This window comes from Bos javanicus, chromosome 19, assembly GCF_032452875.1.
Source record: "Bos javanicus breed banteng chromosome 19, ARS-OSU_banteng_1.0, whole genome shotgun sequence".
NCBI classification, from domain to species: Eukaryota; Metazoa; Chordata; class Mammalia; order Artiodactyla; family Bovidae; genus Bos; species Bos javanicus.
In genome coordinates this window covers 62,254,568-62,279,742 of record NC_083886.1, presented here as the reverse complement: position 1 = coordinate 62,279,742, position 25,175 = coordinate 62,254,568, and the positions used below count along the sequence as shown (strand labels likewise).

Sequence of the window (25,175 nt, the reverse complement as noted above, 5' to 3'; positions counted from 1 at the left end):
CATCGGCTCTGGGGAGGGAGCCCAGTGCATCTAACAAAGCCTGCAGGTGATTCACACCCACAGTCAGGTTTGGGAACCAGCAGAATATGTGGGCCAAGGCACTTCACCACCGCCAGACTTGTGTTTCTCTTTAAATTGGTCAGTGATGGCTGAGATACACAGCTCTTAAGAGTGTGCGTCTGTGAGTGTGTTAGTCACTCAGTCGTGTCCGACTCTTTGGGATCTCATGGACTGCAGACCACCAGGCTCCTCTGTCTGTGGGATTCTCCAGGCAAGAATACTGGAGTGGGTTGCCATTCTCTCCTCCAGGGGATCTTCCTGACCCAGGGATGGAACCCAGGTCTCCCGCATTGCAGGCAGATTCTTTACCGTCTCAGCCACCAGGGAAGCCCTTATGAGTCTGGGGGGAATGAACATGAAACAGCAAACACGTGGCGGACTGGCACTTTAGAAATGCTGACATTCTCAGGGGACTGGATTTCATTAAAAAGGTTAATTCTGTGAGTGACTCATCTAGTGAATTTGGTCCTCTGTGAGAACAGAAGCAAAGTGACAGCCTCTGCTGGATGCTGCATTATTTCTAAACGTGAAAGACAGGACCACTTCTAATTTATGAATAAACTGGATGGTCCTTTGTGGCGGTATTCGAAGTTATTAGTGGCTGCTATGAAAAGAAATCAAATGAAGTCAAGTGCTTTTTTTCTTTTTTTTCCTACTTGGGGCTTTAGTAAAAGCTCAGGGAGGAGGCGTGATCTCTGTCTTTGTCACCAACATTTTATTGGTTGTCTGTTCATGGGATTCTGCCAGGCCTGCCATTGTACCTTTGCCCAATGGCCAATTTTAGGTCCATGTTCTTGAATTATTTAAAATGTATAGATCTTAATATGGTTCAGTAAAAGTCTTCAGTTTTTTTAACAAATATTTGCTGAATACATATACATATATATATATATTTGCTGAATCCCTGGTAGCTCAGATGGTAAAGAATCTGTCTGCAACATAGGAGACCCAGATTTGATCTGGACAATCTTCTGGAGGAGGAAATGGCAACCCACTCCAGCATTCTTGCCTGGAGAATCCCCATGGACAGAGGAGCCTGTTGGGCTACAGTCCACGGGGTTGCAAAGAATCAGATATGCCTGAGTGAATAAGCACGCATGTTTGCTGAATCATATATGTATACCTAAATACATATACATATCTATTAATATTTGCGGAATCGTATATGAATCATTATGAATCATGTATGTATATATATGCATAAACACACATATATACATGTTCGCTGAATCGCTATCCTACACCATTTTTTAAAACATTTATTTATTTGGCTGCACTAGGCCTTAGTTGCAGCAGGCAGGATTTTTAGCTGCAGCCTTTGACCTCTTAGTTGCTGCCTGTGGGATCTAGCTCCCTGACCAGGGATCAAACCCAGGCTCCCTGCACTGGGAGTGTGGAGTCTTAGCCACTGAACTACCAGGGAAGTCCCTAAAGTCTTCAGTTTAAAATAAACTACAAATTCAATTTGAAAACTCAGTGATGAAAAATGATAGCCTTGTGTCTACCAAAAAGTATGAAAGTTGCTCTTCTGTAGATATATATATATATATATATATTTGTAGAGGTATGAACAGGCAGAACAACTGAGTCCTCTGTCCTCTTCATGGACCCGCAGTAGTAGAGAACACTTGTTGAAGACCTCAGAAGGGTTCTGTAACAGGATTTGGGTATTTAAGCCATATCATTTGGCCACCTAAATATTTTTGTCTAGATGGAACTATGAACCTTGCATAATTTGTACATGAATTTTAGCCGCCAGCAATGAGACCTTATGCCTGCTTTCACTGAACTCTCCCTATGCCCAGATTCCTGAAGTTGGAAGAGAAAGCGAACGTGAAATCACTCAGTCCTGTCTGACTCTTTGTCGACCCCATGCACCAGGCTCCTCTGTCCATGGGATTCTCCAGGCAAGAGTACTGGAGTGGGTTGCCATTTCCTTCTCCAGGGGATCTTCCTGATCCGGGGATTGAACCCAGGTCTCCCACCTTGCAGGCAGATGATTTAGCTTTCCCTGGTGGCTCAGATGGCTTCAGTCCCTGGGTCAGGAAGATCTCCTGGAGAAGGGAATGGCAACCTACTCCAGTATTCTTGCCTACCCCCCACCCCCCTCCCCAAAAAATGGGCTCCAAGTTGGAAGAGAAACAACCACCTAAAGCCATGGGTCTTTGTTTGTTTGCTCCCAGAGCTCCTAAAGCTGGGATTTTTGACTGGGAGGAGACCGTGAGGAAAAAAAAAAAACCACACACACTTTATGTTACTGAGGTGTAAACCTACAGGGTTTCCATTATGCGGTGGTTTGTAACCAGAGGGGCCACTGATACATAAACTAACTTCACTAGGAAGAAGGGAAAATATTGAGCTGCAAACTAGGCTTGCCACCAAGTGTAACATTTTCCCCGAAGGTTACCCACATCTCTGTTTACCAAATCTGTATGTAGATAAAACATTAAAAGCTAGTTACTTCAATATTTACAGAGAACACACGGCTCTGACTAACTCTGTTTAGAATCTCTAGTTATATCACACTCAAGATAAAGGCAGAGTATGTATTCTTAGCACTCTCTAACCTTGGCAGTAACTGTCTCCATCATCCAAGGTCTGGTGCTGACATCCTGGGGAAGCTTTAAGCTAAGAGCTCTGACCGGGACTGGAAGGGGCCACTTCGGTCCGGTCTCAGCTGCCTCTTTGCACAGCAGGAAAGCTGTTCCGTCATGTGCTCAAGCATTTATTTTTTTAGGCTCCACCTTGAATTTAATCACACACTTATCTGCCAAAGTATTTGTGCTGGTAAAACAGGGCGACTGGATCCAGGCAGATCCTGCTGATTCTGCTTCTGTCCTAAGGGTCAGTGGCAAAAAGGCTGATGATGGCGATTTTATAATTGAATGGGGGTAATTGTTCTGGGTTTTTTGTTTTCCCCTTGAAAGAAAATGCTGCAGGCTTGAAAGCTCTAAGATAAGGGGGAAAGTTTACCGCAAAACACTCTGTGCTTTCTCACAAACCTCCAGCTAGTAGAAAACAGGTCATCTTTGTTACAGTCTGGCTGGGTAAGATTGACACAGCACGTGGGTAATTGAGGCCAGTGGAAACCTTTGGAATTTATTTTCCCAGGTACTTTTCTTTTCTGGGCTGGATTATGGACCTCATTTAGACGCACAGAGTCTTCCTTACACGCTGAGTTTAATTCATTGGGTTCATTTAGCATATTCATCTGTTAAAGATACTTAAAAGCCCATAGTTGTCACTGGGAATGATCAAATTCTTTAGTCTCTCTTCAATGATCTGCAGTTTCTCTACTTAAGTGACCAGGAATGTATAAAGTACCATGCAATTTTGCTGAGTTTGTCAAAGAGAGAATCTGAAAAATGGACATGTCCTCCATTTCATTTGCCTCGATGGCCAGAAATGTAACCAAAACCTTTCAGAAATGCTGTTTAGCAGGTTTATGGCTACTGAAAAAAGACTTTAAGTCCTTAGCCAGGCAAGTAAAAGTTTTGCCATTTGGGATCCAAATTCATGTCTTGGACCTCGCTGCCACCATTTCTCTTTCTCACTTGACAAAAATGCGGGGCTATTTCCTCCCATCTGGAGTATGTAAGCCCCCTCCCTCTTATTTGAACAGATGTCTCAAAGTTAGAACCAAGTCCTCTTTTCCCTTGTTGCTCAGTGGTACAGAATCCATCTGCCAATGCAGGAGACATGGATTCCATCCCTGAGTCGGGAAGATCCCCTGGATGAGGAAATGACAACCCACTCCGGGGTTCTTGCCTGGGAAATCCCATGGACAGAGGAGCCTGGTTTGCGATCGCAAAAGGGTCGGACACGATTGAAGCAACTTACATCCACCTTTTACAGGATACCTTTCCAACTGAAATAAACCAACAAGGAGCTCCTTTCGAATTCATGCTGGTTTCCATCTCCTCTTCTGCTTACCCACCATCCTCCATGACAGTTTCCCACTCAGTTGACTGTGGAAACATAACTGAAATAAAAATACAACTTAAGTGATTATTTCCTGTTTGTTACCTCTTGTCTTCGAAACTGCTTACTAACTTCCTATGGACTGGCATCATGTCTTATAAATCATAAATTTGCAAGTAGCCTACTTGTTATTGACCTATTCAACTCTTTAATCAGTAGGAATTAAGAAGAGGAATTCCAGGGAGGCTTTACAGAAGGGTTATGCTGCAGCAGGATCGGGTGGGTAAGGTGACCTTGCTCCATCTCTGTGGGGCCTTAATGGGGGCAGACTGGTGGGTCAGGTGGAAGGGTGGCTTTGGTGGTTAGCCCACCTCCTTCCTGGTGCTGTGTGTAGGAATCACGTGTAGTACCCTGCTTTGCTTCCAACACCTCAGAAGTGGCAGCTGGTTTTTATTCAGTCTTTTTTGTAACTTGTTCATAATTTGCCCCAACTCTGCCTGCACTGGATCATTTGTAGCCCTTTATAGTTTCTTTCTATCTGTTGCTCCGGGAGATGTGTGTTCATGCCCAGGCACTGCAGCAAAGGCTTCCAGGTCCCAGGTCTCAGCCTGTCTCATACTGACCACCTAGAACCCAATAAATGGGGTGGGAGGGGGCCGAGGAACGGCATTTACTTCTTTGGGGCAAAGAATAAAAAGTTAGGCTTATTGGGCTTCCCTGGAGGCTCAGATGATACAGAATCTGTCTGCCATAATGGAGACTTGGGTTCGATCCTAGGTTGGGAAGATCCCTTGGAGGAGGAAATGGCTACCCACTGCAGTATTCTTGCCTGAAGAATCCCATGGACAGGGCAGCCTGGCAGGCTATAGTCCATGGGGTCGAGAAGAGTCATACATGACTGAGAGACTTAACACTGACTAACTAGGAATTATATATAATAGGATTTCGGTTCAGTTCAGTGGCTCAATCTCCTCCCGCCTTCAATCCTTCCCAGCATCAGGGTCTTTTCAAATGAATCAGTTCTTCACAGCAGGTGGCCAAAGTATTGGAGTTTCAGCGTCAAAATCAGTCCTTCCAATGAATATTCAGGATTTATTCCTTGATAACAAAGGGCTTCCCTGGTGGCTCAGAATCACTCTGACCCCCTACTCCATGAAGAGTGACCTTTCCTTTATTTTACCCTCTCCTATAATACATTTATTTTGAGACTCTCTGTTACATCAACTATACAATCAGGTATTATGATGACCTGGGCAGGGTCGGGGGAGCTTAACTTAGAGCAAGTGGGGGGGGGGAGGGGTGGTTATTTATCCTGTGTAAGCAGAACCTCATTTATGGACCAGAAAATCAGGTGTTTTTTTAGACCAGAAGGTCTAAAATGTGGTCTGCGTTACAAATGAAAACTTTGAAAGTATCTATTTAAGAGCATATTTGCATAAACTGTAGAGGGATATATATATATATATACATATATACATATATATTTTGTTAGTTTTTTATTGTCTGATGAATCTCAGTTTCCATATGGGAACAAAATAACTTAAACCACATCTTCCAAATATGTTCTTGCTCCCTTTAGCCTGTATAATCAGATTTATGTGATACAACTATAAAAGCAGATTTACCCCTAGGAAAAAGATATCTAGTGATCTGTAGGTACCATGTAAAACTGAAGAGCAACTTTTAAAGATTTCTGTCACTTCTTGATAATGTGATATGTTACAACCTAAGAGTAAGTTTAATGTCCAGAATGGCATTTCTGGAGAAAAACAAAAAAAAAAACCACGTTGATTTATGTCAAGCAGCTGGTTTGAAATCACTGAATTTACTCATTTAACAATTTGCCAAGATTGAAAGGTAGTAGCAGATTCCTCAGAGAGGAAGAGGTAGATGGAGAAAGTCCTAAAGGACACAGGAGACGCTTTCAGATCCCAGTATGGATGTTGATCAGCTTCCCGCAACGCCATTAGCTGGCTGGCTTAACAAAACAGAAACCTATTGTCTCACAGCTCCCAAGCCGGAAGTCTGAAGTCAACGCGACCCTCCTTCCAAAGCCTCACAGGAAGCCCCTCCCTTCCCGCGTCCAGCTTCCGGTAGCCCCGGGCGTTTCTTGATTTGTGGCCACGTCTCTGTCTGCATCTTCACGGGCTTCCCAGGCTTCGTCGCTCTGCGTGTGGTCCTTCTTTGAAGGACAACTTTCACACCAGCTGAGGGCCGACTCTGATGACCTCATCTTCACTCGGTTACATCTGTGAAGACTGTTTCCAAATCAGGTGCGGTTATTGACAGGTACCAGAGGCTAGAACTTCAGAATATCTTTCTGGGAGGTCACACTTCAGTCCATAAAAGACAATGACAGAAACAAATGAGAGGCTCCAGACTTGCCTCAGAAAAGAGTTGCTGTTTAGTTGCTCAGTCGTGTCTGACTCTTTGTGATGTCCTGGACTGTAGCCTGCCAGGCTCCTCTGTCTATGGGATTTCCCAGGTAAGAATACTAGAGTGGGTTGCCATTTCCTTCTCCAGGGGATCTTCTTGACCCAGGGATTGAACCTGCGTCTCCTGCATCGGCAGGCAGGTTCTTTACCACTGAGCCAACAGGGAAGCCCCAGAAAAGAGAAGAGAAACACAACAAAATGAAGAGTGGTTTTACTTTCTTTTTCTAGATTCTTTCTACTGTTAGGCTTTTAGTTGATGTTGGCCAGCATGGAATGGTAAGCTGGTATGAGGGGGAAGCATTTGTTTTCCTGCTTAAAGTTCTGACTCATCACTCTGAAGGTTCATCCTGACTATTGGCATTCGATTAATCATCACTAGTACATCATGAGAAATGCTAGACTGGAAGAAGCACAAGCTGGAATCAAGATTACCGGGAGAAATACCAATAACCTCAGATACGCAGATGACACCACCCTTATGGCAGAAAGTGAAGAGGAACTAAAAAGCCTCTTGATGAAAGTGAAAGAGGAGAGTGAAAAAGTTGGCTTAAAGCTCAACATTCAGAAAACGAAGATCATGGCATCTGGTCCCATCACTTCATGGAAGATAGATGGGGAAACAGTGTAGACTTTATTTTTCTGGGCTCCAAAATCACTGCAGATGGTGACTGCAGCCATTAAATTAAAAGACACTTACTCCTTGGAAGGAAAGTTATGACCAACCTACACAGCATATTGAAAAGCAGAGACATTACTTTGCCAACAAAGGTCTGTCTAGTCAAGGCTATGGTTTTTCCAGTGGTCATGTATGGATGTGAGTGTTGGACTGTGAAGAGAGCTGAGCACTTAAGAATTGGTGCTTTTGAACTGTGGTGTTGGAGAAGACTCTTGAGAGTCCCTGGGACTGCAAGGATATCCAACCAGTCCATCCTAAAGGAGATCAGTCCTGGGTGTTCATTGGAAGGAATGATACTAAAGCTGAAACTCCAGTACTTGGCCACCTCATGGGAAGAGTTGACTCATTGGAAAAGACACTGATGCTGGGAGGGATTGGGGCATGAGGAGAAGGGGACAACAGAGGATGAGATGGCTGGATGGCATCACTGACTTGATGGACGTGAGTTTGAACTGCGGGAGTTGGTGATGGACAGGGAGGCCTGGTGTGCTGCGATTCATGGGGTTGCAAAGAGTCGGACATGACTGAGTGACTGAACTGAACTGAAGTAGGTAACATTAATACTGTCCATAAACAACATGGAAAAATACATTTCACAAAGAGGAAAGGAAAGGCAACATAGAAAGGGGAAAATAAAAGGAACATTTAACCGTGGATTAAGGAAAGGTGGAAGGCATGAAGTGTTCTCTGAAGTAGTTATCCTGTAAACATGAAGAAAATTGGGATTCGGGTCTTGACGCAGTAACTCATGACTCAGATTTTCTTCCATAACTTTTCTCGTGGGCCCCAGACAGCTGCCCTGCATTCTGAAGCTCCCTCTATATTTTCCAGACTCCCTAGCCTAAAAAAAATAAAATAAAATAACAATAGTAACATTTGCATTTACTTAAGGCTTCTTGGGGTGGGATCAAACTGAATATAGAAGTAACCTTCACAGAGTATCTGCCGGGAAAAACAGGCTCAAGTATTTTGGCCAACCCTGTTGTTTGGTCCTTATTTTTCAGGGCAAGAATAGCAGCTTTAAGTGTTGTTATGGAAGCTGCAGTTTCATGAAACACATGTCTGTAAAGTGGTTTTCCCACATTTCCCACAACCAGGTTGTAATGATTGTTTTGAGAGGTTGAGTATACAAACGAAGGCCAATATCTTATACAACAAAACACCTCTGACCACTGAGTTCTGTAGCAAACACCCCTGAAAAATACATTTTTGTAGCAGTGGATCCACAATGGTCAAGAATTGGTCATTGACTTCCAACATCCCCAAGTTTTCCCCGTACTTCTAACTTAGAACCAACCGGAGGACTGCTCATTGCAGAAGACACCTCATTCCAATTAACCTGATCTCAGCTTCTCAAGCCCACAGCCCTGGATCAGACCATACCTGAAACCATTTTTTGTTTGTTTGTTTTAAGCTGTAATTCTTTCCCACTCTTCTGCCTCCGTTTGAGTCTCTGCCAAACATGAGTGATGGTCACAGACTAGCTTGCTAAAGCAAACTGAATGACAGCCCCTGCTTGTTCTCATCTCATTTCTACAATATTTTATTATTTCTATATGTTGTTTGGTTGCTAAGTCATGTCTGATTCTTTGCAACCCTGTGGACTGTAGCCCACATTCTCCAGGCAAGCACACTGGAGTGGGTTGCCATTTCCTTCTCCAGGGGATCTTCCCCACCCAGGGACCGAACCTGTGTCTCCTGCATTGGCAGGTAGATTACTTTACCGCTGCGTCAACTGGGAAGCCAAACCTTTAAATGACAGGATGAGCCCTGCCCAAGATTAGATAATCACTTAGGGCCACTGGACATTCAGTGGAGTGCCAGTAATTTTAAAAACCGGACAGACTGTTGGAACTGGTTCAAACTTGGGTCAAGACTCCTTTGACCTGGTTCAGATGGGTGATAATTCAGCATTTCTCAGAGTTCTCTTTCCAGGTCGTTGCAGCAAAGCTATCGCTCCATGTGCTTCCTGCACACAATCTGAATGGGGGTCATTTTCTTTGTGCAATGACTTCACCTGTGATGAAGTTTAAGTTTAGTATTTAAGTTTAAGTTTACTATTTCTTTGAGGTGGTCTATTTTGCCTTTATTAACTGAGAAGTACATGATCTTTGAATTTTTAGAAGGCTTCAGTTCTAATCCTTCTGTTTGATTCATAGTGAGAGTCGTCTATTCTTTGGGAAAGTCTATCGATATGGTTGTTTTATTTAAAAATTGCTATCTTATGGGTTTCTTAAGCATGGAAGCAATTTCTTTGTGAAATGACTTCACCTGTGATGAAGTTTAAGTTTAGTATTTGAGTTTAAGTTTACTATTTCTTTGAGGTGGTCTATTTTGCCTTTATTAACTGAGAAGTACATCATCTTTGAATTTTTAGAAGGCTTCAGTTCTAATCCTTCTGTTAACTTTGATTCATAGTGAGAGTCGTCTATTCTTTGGGAAAGTCTATCGATATGGTTGTTTTATTTAAAAATTGCTATCTTATGGGTTGCTTAAGCATGGAAGCAATTTCTGTGAAGTTGCTACCAAAGGTTTAGTACTCATACGTATGTGGCATACCTGCCGTGGGTTTCCCGGGTGGTGCTAGTGGTAAAGAATCCAGCTGCCAGTGCAGGAGCCAGAAGAAGCGTGGGCTTGATCCCTGGGTCGGGAAGAACTCCTGGAGTAGGAAGTGGCAACCCACTCCGGTATTCTTGCCTGGAGAATCCCATGAACAGAGGAGCCTGGTAGGCTACAGTCCATGGGGTCGCAAAGAGCTGACATGACTGAAGTGACCGAGCACAGCACAGCACTCATATATGCAATACATAAGAGTTACTCAGTCACATCCCACTCTTTGCGACCCCATGGACTATTTGGTTCAAGGAATTCTCCAGGCCAGAATCCTGGAGTGGGTTGCCTTTCCCTTCTCCAGGGGATCTTCCCGACCCAGGAATCAAACCTGGGTCTCCTGCATTGCAGGCGGATTCTTTACCAGTTGAGCCACCAGGGAAGCCCCTATTAATCAAAATAATGGCTCACATTTCCAAAGGAAATAATCTCATGTGACAGCACAGAACATTTGGAGCAAAGATTTATAAACTGGGTAACTGGCTAGTTTTCCAGATTGTGTTAGCCGTCAGACAAGCATGGATACCTAACAATTAAGCATTACGTCATATGGAGAATAAAGGCAATTGTCTTCATAAATCAGTTGATGTTTACTTGCTCTACTGAAAAATATGTCTCTCAGACCTGGGATAATTTGGGGTTGGGGAGGCAGGGCTGTGTTTAACCTCAGGGCTTTCAATGACCTGTGCAGACTGAGCAGTTAATAGCGAGCAACTTGGTTAAGGTTTTTTGATATAAACTTGCCTTTTTAAGTAATTTTTATTGGACTACAGTGGATTTACAATGCTGTGTTAGTTTCTACTGCCCAGCGACATGAATCAGCCATCCATATCCGTGTATCCCCTCCCTTTTGGACTTCTTCCCAGCGCGGTCACTACAGTGCATTAAGTAGAGCTCCTGGTGCTGTGTGGTGTGTTCTCGTCAGTTATGTATTTTATGTGGTTGTTTGTGTTGTTCAGTCACTAAGTCGTGTCTGACTCTTTGTGACCCCATGGACTGCAGCATACAGGTTTCCTTGTCCTTCACTATCTCCCGGGGTTTGCTCAAATTCATGCCCATTGAGTCAGTGATGCTGTCTAACCAGCTCATCTTCTGCCGCCTCCTTCTTCTCCTGCCTTCAATCTTCCCCAGCATCAGGATCTTTTCCCAAGGAGTTGGCTCTTCACATCAGCTGGCCAAAGTATTGGCGTCTCAGCAATAGTCCTTCCAATGAGTATTCAGGGTTGATTTCCTTTAGGATTGACTGGTTTGATCTCCTTGCTGTCCAAACGACCACTGAGCGTCTTCTCCAGCACAATGTAAAAGCATCGATTCTTCTGCACTCAGCCTTCTTTATTGTCCAACTCTCATATCTGCCCATGACGACTGGAAAAACCACAGATGTGATCAATAGTGTATATATGTCAGTCTCCCAATTCCCCTCTTTTCCTCTTGGTATCCATATATTTGTTTTCTACGTCTGTATCTCTATTTCTGCTTTGCTGACTTGCCTTTTTGGAGTATACACAAATCTACATTTGTCTATACCACTCCAGAGGTGTGGTAAGGTACACGACCCAGCCAGCTGAAGAAGGTAGCGTGCTCTTTCTTTTCTTTCGCATCCTATGAGAGTCAGAGAAAGCATCTGACATGGGGAAACGCTCCTTTTGCAGACATGACGTGTGTGCAAGTTTAATTCTGAATCAAACAAAGGAAAAATTCCTGGGCATTTTAACGTGCATTTTTCTTAATATGATCACAGAATTGGAGTTAGCCATTTAATCCTGAGCGAGACATGACCTCACTGGGGTTTGTTCCCCGACTAAATTTCGGAGTTCCACACCAGGACGCGTCGAATTGCCTGTTCGCTCCCATTCCCATCACTGATGTCAGGGGCTTGTTTGAGGGCAGGGGCAGCTGGGGTGGGGGGGCAGTGGCGCTGCCTAACAAGTGTTTTCAGAACAAGCGTTTGTGGGAAGTTCACTGTTTTTGTCATAAAGTCCATTTAGTGGTCAATCTGGAAACCCAGGCTGGAATAAGTTACCTTGTTAAAATTCTTCAATCCCAAAGCATTGGTTTTTCTTGGTGAATTTCACTGAGAACCAGAGACACAGGTCTTACAGGGGAGGGGGGTCCCGAACAGGAGCGTGTCCAACAGCGTTTCGTTTCTAAATGCACATTTTCAACCAGATGGTTTGTTTTTTTAATTTGTTGTATTTGTTAATTTGTTGTATTTGTTGTATCAGTCAGGATGGTTATAAATTACTTTTCTTTTATCAATGCAATTTTCCAATTCAGCTTTCTCACAATAAAAGAAAAACAGTGAATTAGATATACTGATGCAACTTTGCAGGCAGATTCTTTACCTTCTGAACCACTAGAGAAGCAACTTTTTCTAAATATGATGTGTTTTTACAGCAGGTTCTGTAGCTTCCTAACAAAGGCTACCACATGAAAACATGTCAGATACCCCATGGAACATTCCCAAGGATGAACCCTCAACACAGCCCCGCAATAGCATAGTTTCTAACTTCCCTACGCTGATGGTTTCAAATATTTTCCATCCTCTTTAAATCTCAGATCCTGCCTTCTGTACCCACTGTCCACCCCCTTATGGAACCAGGAAATAAAGTCACCAGCTTCTTGCCATCCACCCTGCAGACCTGACTGCAACCATACCCACCTTTCCTTTGAGATCTTCCTTGACTCTCCCCCAACCCCTCCCTTCTCTGAGCAATTCCTCTTTCTTTTCTCTCTCCCTCCCTGAAAAACTTCTGCTTCTTGGGGATTCAGATCCCCAAGTCCCTCTTGAGTCTGTTCCCTCTGCTTCTTCCCCTTGCTGTGGTTGTTGTTCTGTTGCTAAGTTGTATATGACTCTTTGTGACCCCATGGACTGCATCACGCCAGGCTTGCCTGTCCTCTTCTATCTCTCAGAGTTTGCTCAAACTCATGTCCATTGAGTTGGTGATGCCATCCAACCATCTCATCCTCTGTCACCTTCTTGTCCTCCTGCCTTCAATCTTTCCCAGCATCAGGGTCTTTTCTAATGAGCTGGCTCTTCACATCAGGTGGCCAAAGTACTGGAGCTACAGCTTCAGCATCAGTCCTTCCAATAAATATTCAGTGTTGATTTCCTTTAGGATGGACTGGTTTGATCTCCTTGCAGTCCAAGGGACTCTCAGGAGTCTTCTCCAGCACCATGATTTGAAAAATCAGTTCTTCATTGCTCAGTCTTCTTTGTGGTCAAACTCTCAAATCCATATGTGACTACTGGAAAACCCATAGCTTTGACTGTGTGAATCTTGATCTGCAAACTGGCGTCTCTGCTTTTTAATATACTGCCTAGGTTTGTCATAGCTTTTTTTCCTAAGAAGCAACCGTCTTTTAATTTCATGGCTGCAGTCACTGTCTACAGTGATTTTGGAGCCCAAGAAAATAGTATCTTCCTCACTTTCCTCCCTATCTGTTGTCTGGCCAATCCAGTCTCACCATTGCTGCCAGAACACATGCTCTTAAATTCTAATCAATTTGTCTTACTCCCCTAATCAAAGCTCTAGCATCCTGGCTGAGAATAATTGAAATTCTTGGACCTGACTTGCCAGATGCAGTTCACCACTCCAGCTCTGTCTCATACTTCTCTGCATCCTAGAGCCAGCCATCAAGCCAAATAAACACTTTGACTCTCTCTGCTAACTCCTATTCTGTGTTAAGAGACTTTGTTTCCACCAGTTGCCTTCAGGATGAACAGAAGAAGGGTGTAAATTACACCCTTGGGAAGGAGTGACTCATAAGTAACTACTGCAGTGTGGATTCCATAAAGAATGGTCCCAAGCACACCCACAGCTTTAAAGAAGGCAGCTGTCTACCCGAGAGTGAGGAAGGAACCACATGAAAAGAAGTGTATTCATTTGCAGAATTTTAAGTTAAATATTTATAGAGTTTTCTTAATTCATGATAAGGACTTCATAAAGGTTTACTGAATTACAGGGAAACATTTAAAACTTTTTTTTTTTTTTTTGGTGGAAAGGAAAATTTGCCTGCTTTTCTTTTGAAAAAAATTTTATTTTATATTGGAGTATAGCTGATTAACAATGTTGTGACAGTTTCAGGTGAGCAGTGAAGGGACTCAGCCATACAGATACATTTTTCTCTTCTCCCCCAAACTCCCCTCCCATCCAGGCTGCCACAGAACACGGAGCAGAGTTCCCTGTGCTGTACAATAGGTCCTTGTTGGTTATCCATTTTAAGTAGAGTCGTGTGTACCTGCCCATCCCAAATTCCCTAACTATCCCTTCCTCCTTCCCTTATTCTTTGCCCCCTGCAATCATACATTTCTTCTCTAAGTCTATGATTCTTTTTTATAAATAAGTCTATTTGTATCATTTACTTTTAGATTCTCGATCTAAGGGACATCAGATGGTATTTCTCCTTCTCTGACTGACTTCAGAACAAAACAGTTAAACCTTAAATCACTTTTTGTACTCCCCTTCTTAACAAGCCAGCCTTTTAAAATCCAGGTTTTCATTCCATTAAAGAAAATGACGACTTTGATTAAGACTTAGTGGTATCTAATCATTGCTTAGTGATACATATATAATTTAATATATATCAGCTTTGCCCAATTCTATTTCCAGTACAGACACTGAAGGCTAACTTTTTTTTTTATTCTGACCCAAATATTAGAAGCTCGTGGCTTTTTCTGGGACTTTGTCTTTCTCTGCCTCCCTATCCTCATTCCCAGGAGTTGTGAAGTTGAATTTTGATGAAATTGGATCTTCAAAGTGGAATTTTGAGTGGAATCTGAGCAGACTCTGGACTTTACAAATAACATCTCAGTAACTGTGATTTCGGAGAAGGCGATGGCACCCAACTCCAGTACTCTTGCCTGGAAAATCCTATGGATGGAGGAGCCTGGAAGGCTGCAGTCCATAGGGTCGCTAAGGGTCGGACACGACTGATCGACTTCACTTTCACTTTTCACTTTCATGCATTGGAGAAGGAAATGGCAACCCACTCCAGTGTTCTTGCCTGGAGAATCCCAGGGACAGAGGAGACTGGTGGGCTGCCGTCCATGGGGTCGCACAGAGTCGGACACGACTGAAGTGATTTAGCAGCAGCAACTGTGATTTAAGATACATCACGTTTTAAAAGAGAAGCTTAGAGACGAGCACCTAGGACCTTGAACAAAGCCTAAGACACAGCTTGTGACCCAGGGCTCTGATGGAGCAGACCCTTGTCAGTGCCCAGGAGCACTGGGTAAGAGGTACACCCTCTTACCTCCCCGCTCTCTGACACATCCCATCAGCAACTGGGCGTCAGTCAGGGTCACAGTCTACACCACAGAGCTAGGCAAACTGTACAAAACTAAAATAGAGTCACCGATTTAGAAATATATAGAAAGCTTCATTGGGTTGCAAAGAGTCGGACATGTCTGATTGACTGAACTGAACTGAAAAAGCTCCTTGAAAAAAAAACTATGACAAACCTAGACAGCATGTTAGAAAGCAGAGATGTCACTTTGCTAACAAAGGTCCATCAAGTCAAAGCTATGGTTTCTCCTGTGGTCATGTATGGATGTAAGAGTTGGACTATAAAGAAACCTGAGCGAGGAAGAATTGATGCTTTTGAACTGTGGTGTTGGAGAAGACTCTTGAGAGTCCCTTGGGATGCAAGGAGATCCAACCAGGCCATTCTAAAGGAGATCAGTCCTGTTTGTTCTTTGGAAGGACTGATGTTGAAGCTGAAACTCCAAAACTTTGGCCACCTCATTCGAAGAGTTGACTCTTTGGAAAAGACTCTGATGCTGGGAGGGATTGGGGGCAGGAGGAGACAGGGACGACAGAGGATGAGATGGCTGGATGGCTTCACCAACTCAATGGATATGAGTTTAAGCAAACTCTAGGAGATAGTGAAGGACAGGGAAGCCTATCGTACTGCAGTCCACGGGGTCACAAAGAGTCGAACACAACTCAGTGACTGAACAACAAAGTGAAAAACAAACTTATGGTTTGCAAAGGTGAAAGACGTGGGGGAAATGAATGAGGAGACTGGTATTGACATACACACAGTGCCATACATAAAGTAGACAACTGTATGGCATATTATACAGTATATATATCTACTCGTTATGCAGTGTAGGTTCCCAATGCAATCTATAGGAGAAAAGAACAGAGAAAAAGAAAGATACACCTATCTGACCCACTTTGCCATGCACCTAAAATGAATACAACATTGTAAATCAATTGTGTTACAGTAAAAAATTAAAAAAAAAAAAAGAAATTGGTGAATTCTACGACCAGTCCTTCTTTTCCCCGTGGAGAACCTATCATTAAAATTTGCCTGCACACAACTGCTCATGAACAAGCTGGACGTCCCAGCAGCCTTGGTTGACACCTGCTCTGTTGGTGACTCATCATTTTGTCATTGGTCCCAACCCTCTTCACTTTGAAACCTGACAAGTTAAATCATCAGTCTGCATATCAGGATCCTAGGAGGCTTTGGGGGGTTTTCCCTGAAGGAAGTGAAATCTGACTTGGAAGGTAAGAAGTAAGTGTGAGATTCTTACCATTTTTGTCAAAAGAACTGGCCATCTGGAGTAGAATGGGACAGGAACCTCCTATAAGAGCCACGGGAGACACATGTTTATCTGAGTTGAAGGAAGGATGTCCTCATTGAGAGAGGTGAGTCATCACAAAAGAGGAAGAGGGCATGAGCCGGGCACTTTGGTCCTTGTCAATGGCAATGTCCCCACAGAGACCGAGGGCCACCTCAAGGGGCAGTTGTAAGGTGGGCTCACAGGCTTCTTAGGGTTTAAGATGACCTCTCGCAGGTGGCTCAGTGGTGATGAATCTGCCTGCCAGTGCAGGTGATGTGAGTTCAATCCCTAGGTAGGGAAGATCCCCTGGAGAAAGAAACAGCAACCCACTCCAGTCTTCTCGCCTGGGAAATCCCATGGACAGAGGAGCCTGGTAGGCTGTATAGTCCATGGGTTTGCAAAGGAGTTGGACACAACAGAGAAACTAAACCAAAATAACAACTCTCCTGACAGTACCTGACAGCCACTGCGGCCATTCCTACAGGGTCTTTGCCTAGGAATGTGTGTGTTTGGTAGATGGTACAACAACCAGCAGGAGAAGTGATTCATTCCAGTTCAGGGGGAAAAAAATCCAAGTAGAATTTTGTATGGCACCTCATTAAGTTTTTTTTTTTTTGGACTAGCGATTCATTTCATATATGATATTATACATGTTTCAATGCCATTCTCCCAAATCATCCCACCCTCTCCCTCCAACAAACCACAGAAGAAATCAAGAAATCAAAATATGCATAGAAAGAAATGAAAATTTCATTAAGTTTTTAAATGGGACAATGATCACTGATTTGAGAGGAAGTCCCTGCTAATCCATTGAGCACGGATTGATCTCTGAGTCCAGATGTTGAAATCTATTACCATCATCTACTCCACTTTGGTACGGTTTGGCCAGGGAAAGGAAAATAAGTCCGTGAGTTGTAAATAAGCTAAGGATGTAGGTAATGGACGAGACTTCCCTGAGTGGCTGGAGAAGAATGCCCTGTTTAGCAGTGAGAGGTTCAGACGCTTCCTCTGTCTCCTCCTTCACCCGCAGGACTGTTAGAACAGCAGGAAGCCCTCCAGCCAGCAAAAGTGACTCCTGTGAAGTTTGTCTGGGTCTGTCCAAAGCCATGGTTTCAGCAGGAACTGAAGCTATGCCAAACAATGTAGAATTTTCCCTTAGGTATGGAAAATGGTGTTAAATAATTCTGCCCGTTACCTAGTGTCTACATTTGTTTTGTTGTTGTTGTTTAGTTGCTAAGTTGTGTCCAAGTCTTTTGTGACCCTATGGACTGTAGCCCGCCAGGCTCCTCTGACCATGGGATTTCCCAGGCAAGAGTACTGGAGTGGGTTGCCGTTTCCTCCTCCAAGGGATCATCCTGACCGAGGGTTTAAACTCACGTCTCCTGCATTGGCAGGAGGATTCTTGGATTCTTTACCACTGAGCCACCAGGATTAGACTGTGATTAATTTGTAGATGAATGTTAGAGCTATTTTAACTAATTTTTACTGAGAAGGTGTTAAAAGGTTTTATATTTTCTGTGGTTTATATGGTTGTATACAATGATATAAATGATGTTTTATTTAAGATGGAATTAAGCAAAGTATTTTGCATACTGTAGGACAAAAAAGATGTTTTAAAACTTGATCACTCACTTTTCACCCACATGTGGTCGGTGATGAAACTTGCCTAAAGCAGAGACCATTATTGGCCCAGTAATAGGATTTCATTCTTTCCTCTTGATTCTATAATGAAACCGTGAGAGCAAATAGGACTTCCCTGATGCCTTGGTGGTAAAGAATCTGCCAGTGCAAGAGACACACGTTCGATCCCTAGGTCAGGAAGATCCCCTGGAGGAGGGCATGGCAACCCACTCCAGTATTCTTGCCTGGAGAAACCCATGGGCAGAGGAGGCTGTCGGGCTACAGTCCATGGGGTCGCAAATAGTTGGACCCGACTAAGCACCTGAATGACAACCAATTGTAACTGTGGTCACTTTGGGGGAATTTCTAGGTGGTCTGGGGGTTAGGACGTGCTGCTTCCACTGCTGGGGGCTGAGTGCAGTCACGGGCTGGGAAAGCACAATCTCACAGGCTGGGCGGCATGGCAACTGGGGGCTTAAGCAGACTGATGCGGCAAGTGGAAGTGCGCACACGCGCATTCTCATCCACCCAGTTAGTCTGCGTCTTTTGTTTGGTGCATTTAAGAACTTGCCTGTCAGCGCAGGAGACGGAAGGGAAGCAGGTTCGATCCCTGGGTCGGGAAGATCCCCTGGAGGAGGGTGTGGCAACCCACTCCAGTATTCTTGCCTGGAAAACTCCATTGACAGAGGAGCCTGGTAGGCTACAGTTCATGGGGTCGCACAGAATCAGACACGTCTGAAGCGACTTAGCACACACAATCCATTTACATATTTACATTTAAAGTAGTTACCTCTCTGTATGACCCTATTACCATTTTCTTAGTTGTTTTGGGTTTATTCTTTGTAGGTCTTTTCATTCTCTTGTGTTTAAGACATCTTCTTTAAGACTCTGAAAAGAAATTTTTTTTTTTTTAATATTTTTTTGCTGTGGATCATTTTTGTTAAAAGTCGTTATTGAATTTGTTACAACATTGCTTCTGTTTTATATTTTGTTTTCTTGTCTGGGAGGCATGAAGGATCTTAGTTCCCAGCCAGGAATCGATCCCACACCCCCTGCACTGGGAGGTGAAGCCTTAACCCTGCATGGCCAGGGACGTCCCAAGAAGTGCTTATTTTTTAGTAAAAATGATGCACGAGAGTCATTGGAGGGCATTTACTTAATCAAAAATTACTAAGCTGACAGCATCTTATACAGTAAACTGTCCGTCTCTCCTGTTAGAACAAGAAAACTCCCTGAAAAATAAGCCCCTCCTAAGCCCCACCTTCCTTCCCAGCCCACCACCCCGTTTTCTACTCCATTTGACAGCAGAGCTCCTCACAAAGCAGATGCATGTAACCTCTACTTCCTCTCATTCCTGATCTAATTAGGCATTTGTTTCCCAAACTCTACTGAGACATCTTTCATCAGAGCTACCGGACATCTCAGAGAAACGTCCCACAGTCAGCTCTTAGTCCTCGTCTTGACTTCTCACTAGCCTCTGGCACACAGGATCAATCCTTTCTCTTGTATTATTGTCTTCTCCTCATACCACATTTCACAGGTTTTTTTCCTACTGCAAGAAATTCTCCTTTTCAGTCTCTTCTGTTGGCTCATCCTCATCTTCCCAACTTGAAATTGACTCGTCCCAGACCTCAGTCACTGGAAGCTTTCTCTTTTCTAACTGCCCTCACTCCTTGTGTGGTCTCATCCATGTTCCTAGTTGTAAATGCTGTAAATGTACCCGTAACTTCCAATCCTACACCTCTCCTGAAATTAGAGAAGAACGCATGTGCGTTGTCTACCTGACCTCATTTGGTTGCCAGTGTGTCCAATTACCATGATAAAACCTCAGCTGCAGAGTCCCCACTTCAAAATTCCTTCTCCTACTTCCATCATCTTACTAATTGGTACTAGCATCCACTCAATTTCTTGGAAATGGCCACATTTTCATGACTAGTTCATTCCAAATTGTAAGACTTCCAATAGGTGAAAAAATGGACACTGAGTAAGACTTATTCTCTCATATCCCATACTGAGAACAAAGAGACAAGCCAGGAAATAAAACTGGATTCTCAGAAAAACAATCTAAATGCTGTCCTGGAAACCATTACTGAGGTTGTCAGTGGTCTTCTGGGGCACACGTCCTTGGAACCCAAATGAAATTCTCTTTGCCTTGTGTGTACGATTTCACAGTGAGACAGGGTGTGTGTTTGCACAGAAAAATCCTTACAGCGACAATCTAGGGCACCCGCACTTAAGAACACACTTGGAAGAAGTTGTTCAAGTCCTGGAGTTGTTAGTGAGAAGGAAAAAAAAAAAAATCCCTCCTCTGGGACTATGAGATGTTTAAGGGCAATTTTGGGTTGTTTTGTGAATGGGGGCAAGCCTTGTTAAATAAGTTTAAAAGACAAAGATATCGATGGGCAGGAAGGGAGGCTATTTCTCCTGGACTCTTGCTTTCTGGAAGTCACCATTGGCAAGACTGCGTACTACGGGTAGGCATGGGAACGAGGGAAAGAAAGTGTTGATTCACTGGAGGCGAGCGGAGAACTCAGCGGCCTTTGTGTCTGCTGAATGCGTCCGGAAAGGCAAAGGAGAGCCAGATTCCCTGGTGGGCTTTCTCATCTCCATGGCGGTGGGCGCCGATGGCTGCAGAGAGAGCTTGGAGGAGCAGAGTGGAAAGAACCCCCAAGCGCCAGCCTCCGCGCTCCTGTAAGACGCGCAGGACACGGGGTCTGAGCTGACCTGCACCACCGGTCACTAAGGTGAGACCACGTAGTCGGTTTCAGAGAGAACCTAGCTTGAACGAATTGCTCTTCTGCTCTCGGAAGCTCATTCTCTTTTGGGTGGGCGTCTCTGCAATGCTTCCTTTGGTTCTGTGTATTGCTGTCCAGTCTAGGGCTAGTAGTCATTCTTTCCTTCCTATAATCTCTGGGGAGAGCTGAATCAAGCAGATTAGAAAGCAAGCAGGGAAGTAACCATCAGAGAGAGAGACTTAAAAGCATGATGACTTATCCAGCCTAACATGGCTTATTGACGTGGGTCAATGTGGCAAAGAACGTGTCCTCCCTGTGGGAACAGTCTTTCACGAAACCCTCTTTTTGTGTGTCCGTGTCGCTCTTCCCCTGCCCCACGTGACAACAGAGCAGCGTGCTAAGATATGCTGTCATTGATTTGGCATTTATCAGGCCTTTACAGCTGCTAATACAGACAGAAATACTGTAAAGACTCGTTAGAAAAAAAAAAAAAAACTGCCGAAAGGTAACGTCGATAAATAGTAAGCTCTTCAGGCATTGACGTCTGATAGGGTAGGAAAGCACTGGGCTTTTACACTTCGCATGTTCTTCTTCTGCTTGTTCTTGTCTTTTGGTTTGCAACCTGGAGGGTTGCCATGGAGTCGATAACATCGATTAACAGCCCATGGCTTCAGATTTTGTTTCTCTGGTGAAGTGAGCAAAGGCTGATATGCATGTAATTTGTTTACCTGGAAATTCCAGGGTTGGGCAGATGCAGGTCTCCGGGTTTAGCCATGTTGTCTTTATTGTTTAGTCCCTGAGTCGTGTCCGACTCTTTGCAGCCCCAAGGACTGTAGCCCGCCGGTTCCTCTGTTGGTGGGATTCTCCAGCCAAGAATACTGGAGTGGGCTGCTGTGCCCTCCTCCAGGGGGTCTTCCATCTCCTGCATTGCAGGCGGATTCTTTGCCGCCGAGCCACCTGAGAAGCCCAGGTTTAACCATAAATACATCTTAGTTATGAAACTCTTGAAGCTTTTCATTTTCTTTTGATATGCCCCAGTTTTAAGTCTTTTATTGAACTTGTTACAGTATTGTTTCTCTTGTTTATATTCTGGTTTTTTGGCTGCAAGCCATGTGGGACCTTAACTCCCCAACCAGGGCCTGAACCTTCACTCCATGCACTGGAAGAAGTCTTAACCACTGGAGCGCCAAAGACATTCCTAAGCTTTCCTTTTCAAAAGCCCTTCCCCTTCCTTTATCTTCTGGTGAGCCTAGAAATCCTTCTGAGAATTCAGATGGGCCTGGGGAATATCCCTAGAGGTCCTGAAAGCCCATAACCCTGATGGTACAGCCTGCCCTTCCCACGTGATTCTGCTTCAATCTGCCTCCTTCTCAAAAGCCGTTTATAACCTTTCTCTCTCTTAGCTATCAGTTAATCTCCTTTGACATGATGCCTGGCACACACAGCGAGCACAGACTCAATGGAGACAATTATTATCAGCTTCATTTTAGAGAAGAGGGAAACTCTGATACAAACAGTGCTAGTTATGAGCTAAGCTTAAAGTCGTATCTCAACTCTGAGGCTCCACTCTGAGGAACATACATCTTATTCTCAGGTTTGAGAAAATGACCAGCCAGTTGCAATTTTGCAGTAAGGAAAGTCGAATATTGTGATGTCAAAGTTGTGGCAATTTTTAAAATCAATTTTTATTGGCATATAGTTGCTTCACAATGTTGTGTTAGTTTCTGCTGTACAGCAAGGTGAATCAGCCACACATATATGCATACCCCCTCTTCTTGGGATTTCCTCCCATTTAGGTCACCTCAGAGCACAGTAGAGTTCACTGAGCTATATAGTAGATTCCCATTTGTTGTCTATTTCATGTTGGTATCATTCAGTTGCTCAGTCGTGGCCAATTCTTTGTGACCCCATGGACTGCAGCATGCCAGGCTTCCCTGTCCTCCGCTGTATCCCAGAGTTTGCTCAAACTCATGTCCATGGAGTCGATGGTGCCATCCAGCCATCTCATCCTCTGTCGCCCCCTTCTTCTCCTGCCCTCAATCTTTCCCAGCATCAGGGTCTTTTCCAAGGAGTCAGCTCTTCCAACAAGTCAGCTTTTCAGATCAGGTGGCTGAAGTATTGGAGCTTCAGCTTCAGTATCAGTCCTCCCAGTGAATATTAGGGGTTTCTTTCCTTAGGATTTTCTGGCTTGATCTTCAGTGTCCACAGTGTATATGTGTCAGTCCCAACCTCCCAGTTGATTCCACCTGCACCCCTTGGTCCTGGCAGCTCGCACCAGCCTCGACCCACTACTCACGTGGTGTTCCGAGCAGCAGTATTCCACTGTCCGCTTCCAGACGCCCACATTCCATGGCTGGGCCGCGCCTCTCTGATGAGGCCAAGCTTCTCAGTGATGCAGCCGGGGTCCAGGAAGGTATGCAGGAGGGGCTGGCATGAGGGGTGATGAGAGTCCAGAGGAAGGTCAAGGGTCAGTAGGGTCAAGAGTACAGGCCAGGGACGTTCTTCTGTGAGCGTGCGATTTAATAAAGACAGATCAGCCATTTCACATTTTCATCTTTTTAAAAATCAAAACAGCTGCGCCTCAGGGGTAGAGACACACGTAGAGAACAGATGGGAAGGGGAGGGGGGCACGAACTGGGAGAGTGGCACTGACATGCACGCCACCGCGTGTAAACAGCTAGTGGGAAGCTGCTGAGTGGCCCAGGGAGCCCAGCTCAGTGCTCTGTGATGACCTAGAGCGGCGGCATCGGGGGATGGGGGGGCGGGAGGCCCCAGAGGGAGGAGGCATGTATCCATATAGATGATTCGTGCTGTACATCAGAAACTAACACAAGGCTGTAAGGCAGTTATTCTCCAATTAAAAAAAACATCAAAAGCATCTACCCCCATCATGATCACTGTGACTGCTTCCAATCACTCAAGGCAAAATTCCTGTTTTGGTCCAGGTGAAAGCCACTGACATTTGGGGCACACCTATCATTTTATAACGCGACCTGATTTCATTCCCATCAGTATCCTTTTAAAGGGGCCGGGATGAAAAAGAGATAAGATAACTGGTCAGAATTCACATAGGTAAGTGGTACAGATGAGATTCCCATAGAAATCAGTCAGACTCCAAAAATCAAATCTAAATGATTCAGAGAAAGACACTCATTTGTTTGCATTACATAAATAATATAAATGGAATAACAGGTTGTGAAAAGTACCTGATAAAGACTTTCTGGGACCCAAACCATCAAAACCTGAAGTTGGTTTCCCTGCAAGATCCCTCACATTTGCATTGAGGGGAAGCCTGTTACCAGCTTCCCTGATGGCTCAGCCGTAAGAATCCACCTGGCAATGCAAGAGACTCTGGTTCCATCCGTGGGAGGGGAGGATCTCCTGGAGGAGGAAATGGCAACCCACTCCAGTATTCTTGTCTGGAGAATCCCATGGACAGAGGAGCCTGGCAGGGTACGTGACCATGGGGTCCCAAAGGGTCAGACACGACTTAGCGAAGAGACCACAAATAAGCAGCCTGGAACACAAGACTAACAAACCCACAAGCACCTCCTGCCTTTGGAGCTTCCCTGCCAGCCATTATTCTGGGCTTCCCCTAATTTTTCTCTTAAGAAAAATCTATGATTTGGCCTGGGATTTTTTTTTTTTTTAATTTACGGTGCACACAGAAATACAAAATAAAAGTAAAGACAGATCAGCTAAAAAGCTGACGCAATGAACAAGGACATAAGCAGTACCAAAACATGGGCCAGTTTGATCTTTCCTATTGGCATGAAAGTATGGCTCATAATTATTAAAAGTTAAAAAGTAGACCCAACTGTTTTTACTTTAATGAGAAGATGATGTCTTTCTTACACTTCATTTTTAATCCTCCTGGACTGTCTTTCACTATTGTTCATTTCATAAAGTTGTTCATTTCATGAAGTGCTATTTACTAGTTAGCGAAAAACACCATAAATCTTTGTATAAAAAGAAGCCTTCAGAGTTGCCTAGTTCAACTTGCTAACAAATTCAGGAAATTCTTCTATATATATATTCTTCAAGTGGTCATCCATTTTCTGAATCAGTTGCCTCGCTCTTCACCAGACTGTTACAGCTTCTAAAACGGGCGGTGACTGCAGCCATGAAATTAAAAGATGCTTGCTCCTTGGAAGAAAAAGCCATGACAAACCTTGACAACAAATTAAAAAGCAGAGATAGCACTTTACTGACAAAATTCTGTATAGTCAAAGCTATGGCTTTCCCAGTAGTCATGTACAGATGTAAGAGGTGGGCCATAAAGAAGGCTGAGCACCGAAGAACTTGATGCTTTCAAACTGTGGTGCTGGAGAAGACTCCTGAGAGTCCCTTGGACTGCAAGGAGATCAAACCAGTCAATCCTAAAGGAAATCAGTCCTGAATATTCATTGGAAGGACTGATGCTGAAGCTGAAGCTCCAATTCTTTGGCCACCTGATGTGAACAACTGACTCATTGGAAAAGACCCTGATGCTGGGAAAGACTGAAGGCGGGAGGAGAAGGGGACGACAGAGGATGAGATGGTTG

At 44.1% G+C, this 25,175-nt stretch overlaps 1 protein-coding gene across 7 annotated transcripts in view; it reads left to right on the top strand.

Moving 5' to 3' along the window:
- KCNJ16 (potassium inwardly rectifying channel subfamily J member 16) overlaps positions 1–25,175 on the top strand; it is a 92,598-nt gene that overhangs the window by 37,913 nt on the left and 29,510 nt on the right. The window contains exon 2 of one of the 7 annotated variants that reach the window (XM_061392977.1): positions 5,991–6,254. The exons of 4 other annotated variants lie outside the window; for them this stretch is intronic. The gene's annotated coding sequence lies outside the window, so the exon portion shown is untranslated. 2 more of the 7 variants (XM_061392979.1, XM_061392976.1) reach the window with 2 other exon arrangements.